The following is a 4,920-nucleotide window of genomic DNA, read 5'->3' as shown; positions in this document are numbered from 1 at the left end:
TTTCAATTTCATACGTATATATCTGTATTTGTATGCAAACCCTCGTTTGTCATCCTTTGAGATACATTCGAGAAGAGCCGGTATCCTCCTTTGAGGGGATCGACGCTAGAAAGTGTTTGTTTTGCTTGGACAAAACACACCTCAGAATATACAGGGGTGATTTCGTATCATCCCACGTGTGTTAAAATATTTTGATATGCCGTTATAATGCTCGTGCATAGTAACGCATATCTCTTTTATACATGTGGTAGATGGAAAATCGTCGCACCTGTTATGAGGTAGCGATTATATCTTATGGAGTAAGATATACCGTTTTCTCTAAAATTTTAGGACTATTCTTACACAATTTATGTGTATGTCTTCTTTATCAGTCCATTTTCCTTCTGCAATCTTTACTGCTGATGAGGTTACGGGCCAAAGTAGTGATACCCACTCCTATTACGAGGGGATTCCGTTAATTGAATCAGCTCCCCAATTCAAGCCAGACTACAGCGAAGGAGCTAGAGAATTGATTCGGCGAGGTAGTTGTCGTATTCTGCGATGGTTAATCATGGACGCAACCTTAATTTCAGAACAAGACTCGAACCAGTGCATAAGGAAGCCAGATTTTTTGTTTGGCGACTCTATAAGAGATCCGGAGATCGTTTCTTGTAGACCTGCACAGTGGTTATATGAGAGCGGGTCATTATTCTTATATCTGCCCTGGATTCCACGGGAGCATTCACTTTTAAAGTTCAGAAACTTATCAGTTGGACGTGAAATGTTCTAGAGATTCACTTTTAAAGTTCAGAAACGTATTCACTGTGGTTTTATTGGGAAGGAAGCCACCCCGGGTTCCAGTGATAGGGCTTCGGTGCGAGGACTTCACCCGGGTGTTTTAGGTCAAGATAATATGCCTCAGAATGAGAAAGCAGTACAGGCAAATACTATGAAAAATCGATTAGCTGTGGTGGGAAAGAAATTAACCAACAAGAACTTCAGATGTTATGGATGGGTCCATTATTTTGGAGATAAGTGGTGGAACAGAATGACCCGATATGTATTGAATCGCTGGGGGCAAGAGTTGGCAGAGTTAGGGTTGTTAGTCCCGATTCATGCCAGTATGTATGGTTTGCAGATCAGCGTAGGTCATTTCATTTGTTTGTTCGATATCTACAACCCTGACACCAATACATTCTTCACCAAGAATGGGGAGCTTGGGTTACCATTACATAAAATGATGAAGGTGTCTGGTTTGCCTATGGGTGATGTCCCATATCAAGAATTCTTCCCAACCGCCAGTCAGTTGAATAAGATAAAAGATCGGTCAACTGCGACCCACGACACTTTATGGGAATTGACTTGTCATTATCATATAGCTATGGCTGAGATGGAGACTAAAGCTAAGAAGAGATCTCCTCAGATTAGCTTGAAACAATTCGCTGATTATTTGTTCAAGAACCTTGAGAATCGTTCGGAAGACGTGTGCGGATTATCTCCTTTGACTCCAAGTGAAATCAATCGGCTGTTAGAGAAAACGAACGCACAATCTTATACCTCTCGCTCAGAAGACGGATTTCCTTATGGTACTAAATTCCGTTCCTATTTGTGGCAAGCTGGTGTTCCGATCCATCCTACTACCCTGCTGGCCGGTTTTCTGGCTTTATGGCTGAAATGGTGTGTCGTTCCCCATCAACCCTCTGATGTTATGCCGATTGAAGTATTGTATCCAGCCGTCCAGTTAGCTACAGGTCGTAAATTATCCTTGCTTCCTGCTATGGTGGCCGCTATTTACAGTGGATTACGACAATTGGTTTCTGTGCTTACTCAAGAGGGAAAGAAACCCTCTACCAGTGTATCCGTTCTGAAGCTGGAACTACCCTACACTTATCTGATGAGCTGGTTAGTACTTCACCAGCCAGATTTAATGGAGGCTCCTGAGACAGTGGATCCCAGCCTCCTTCTGTTGTAGACCCTTGAGGGTTGTAAATGGGTTAAACATCGGTGGATGGATATAACGAGGTAATTCAAAATTCATAAATGTTGGGAGTTCTTTCCCTGCTTCCCTCGATTCTCCGGTATGTACAATACGACTTTATTGGATGCTGAAGAACCAAGACAGAATCGCACCATTTTGGATGTCGGGTGTTTCAGATGGCTGGTGAACATTCGACCTGGTTATTTAGTGTTCAGGGTGAAAGATGTTTGTCATATCGAACCTTATTTTCCATGTCGATTTGCTCGCCAACTCGGCTATGATCAATTGTATGTCGGCAACCCGAACCGTCAACTCAGCGTTAGAGGTGGCCTTATCGATGGGGCTAGAGCTTGGTTTTGGAGTATTGTCGGATGTACAAATGTTGAGTTCGATCTTCCCTTAGAAGTACCGCCTCTACGAATGACTTTCCTCTATTGTAAGTGGCTGATAGCTGCTAATATCGTCACTCGGAATAGGAGGATATCGGACTCAGAAGAAGAGGCAACTCCACGGCGTACAACAGAAGTGACCCGTGAAACCATATTATCACCTCGAAGGCAAGAGCCTGTCGAATCGTCCAGAAAGGGAAAGGAACCGGCCCGCCCAACTGATAGCAAAGAAGAGTTTCATACTGATGAAATAGAAACTTCTAAGGGAGTGGGTGAGACTGATTCGAGTTCTGGAGAAACAGAAACAGAGGCTGAACAAAAGAATGAAGGAGAGACAGTTGGTCTCCCCGATTCTTTCTTTGAGAGAGGACTCGTAAACCCTTCCACTGCTCGCAAAGCTCACTATGCTGCTCCTGCCCAACTGCAAGACGCTCCGAAAAGAAGGAGGGAGAGAGTCGTTATGACTTAATGTCACGACCCCAATTTCCGAACCTCAAAGGAATATTAGAGCCGGACTAAACCTGTGAAAAGTCCTCCAAAATATACATTCATTAAAAGAGCACTAAAACAAATCTCTTCATTGAACTAAAACCAACAGCAAATATTCTCTATAATCCCAAAAGTCAACTAAGCCAATTAACTTGATAAAAATAAATATTCCTCAACTCCAAATAAATCTCAACCTAAAGAAAGAATCTCATTATTACAAACTCTCAATTCATCATCTAAACATTAAAGACTTTATTTAACCTTCGCCTAGAAGACAATAACAATCTCGAATTATTCTTTGCTTCGTTCTAAGAATTTGACAATCCTCAATTCCACCTAATCCCGAGTCTCTGAAAAGAATAGAAATAACACAATGAGTTCACAACTCAATAAGTGGATAAATTCATACATTAAACACTGGTTTTGCAAAACTAAAATATTACAACGAGAAATAAACAAAATATAAGAATGATATAGAATCATTAATGAACTCTAGTATTTGATACAAATATTTAAGAAAATTAGAAATCATGGAATAGAAATAAGCATGCTACGTCTCAATGCGGTCAACACTTCATACTCCGGTTGACTCGGTAAACCCCACAATTATTAAGCCCGTGGTTCCGGGACGGTGAGACCCAATTTGGGCTCTTAGCGCTAAAATAAAACCTCATAGAGGCACATTGAGTCCTGTTTTAATAGCTTGCTTATATCCGACATATACCGGTATATTGACTTGAGATGCATATGCTTTAACAATAAACAAAGTTCGTAAAGCTAATCACATTATACAAAAATACCAAAGGCCAACCAATAGTGAAATAAATCAAACACATATGCATCTCAACCTACCACTATATGAATAGACATAACAATTGATAAAGAAAATAAGCATAGGCTTATACCAAAATATCCATGAGCATCACAAAATCAACCAATCAACAATTGATATACCAGTAATCATACGAAGGATATAATCCGTCAGGAACAAATCCAAACATACTTGATATAATTATATAAAAAATACATAGCGCACAATGCATAAATTCACCACTTACCTCAAGTCCGAAAATAATCCAACTACCCCTCACAACACCTCCTCGAAGCCACTCGAAACACCTAAAGAATAAGTATAAACAATAATCAATACTATTATATGCCCTTAACTCATAGCCTACCAAATTATAACTATACCCTTTATCTTCTTTACTCTTCTATCTAAACAATTACACATCAAAATGCCTTCAACCAAGGAATTTAAATGCATGATTAATATTTATTTTATAATACCGGTTAAAGAAGTGTGTCAGCATCATTTATAATAAATCTAACAATTGAGGTTGAGGAAGTGAGGTCAAAGATTTAGGTCTCAAGTTGGTGCTTTGTATACATACCCAAATTATTGTTATTATTATTTTAAAAGGAACCCAAGGTAACGTGATAAAAAGTTAAGTGGCCTTGTATAAAAAAATAATAAGGTAAGCATATAGAAGATGAAAACAAGAGGCAAGAACCAAAGCTTGGTTCCACCATGGCCATGGCCTAAAAAAATTTAGATGTGCCCATAAGTTTCTAAGTGAGGAAGAAAAATACCTAGAAAATGTTCTTGAGACCCTTCTTTTTTTTTTTGGGAACGGCGGAAACAGAAGACGGGAAGAAGGGATGCGGCTGACGGAAATCAGAAGTTGGGTAGGGTTTTTGGGGTATTTATAAAAGGTTGTTTTTGCTAATAAAACCCTCTATCAAATTTTACATAAAAGCCCCTATACTTTTCCTTATATATATCTATCTAAAAGTTAGGATTATTACAATTATTACCTGATTTCTTTTAGAAACAAGCATCAAATAGATCTCTTTAAGAGCTAAGTCAAGCACCAAATCTACAAGCTGCAATATTTTCAACAAACAAACTAAGTCAAGGGAGATTAGCAAAAGCAAACAAAGATCCGCCCTGAAGAAACATTAAATTTCACGAGCAAGAAAAAAAATAAATCAGCAGTGGAGGACTGTAGTGGGTCATCGGAGGGCTGATTGTGCGGCGGAGGGCTGTAGGGGAGGCGGATGGTAGCTACGCTAAAGAAAGGG

At 39.5% G+C, this 4,920-nt stretch overlaps 1 long non-coding RNA gene across 1 annotated transcript; it reads right to left on the bottom strand.

Annotated features, from left to right (window-relative positions):
- On the bottom strand, positions 2,958–4,444 carry LOC109820165. Its single transcript, XR_002241740.1, has 3 exons — positions 4,429–4,444; positions 3,894–3,954; positions 2,958–3,185 (listed from the first exon to the last, which is right to left on the bottom strand). It is a non-coding gene; the product is annotated as an uncharacterized LOC109820165 (long non-coding RNA).

This window comes from Asparagus officinalis, chromosome 8 (assembly GCF_001876935.1).
Source record: "Asparagus officinalis chromosome 8, Aspof.V1, whole genome shotgun sequence".
In the NCBI taxonomy this organism is placed as follows: Eukaryota; Viridiplantae; Streptophyta; class Magnoliopsida; order Asparagales; family Asparagaceae; genus Asparagus; species Asparagus officinalis.
This window is presented reverse-complemented; position numbering and strand designations above follow the sequence as displayed.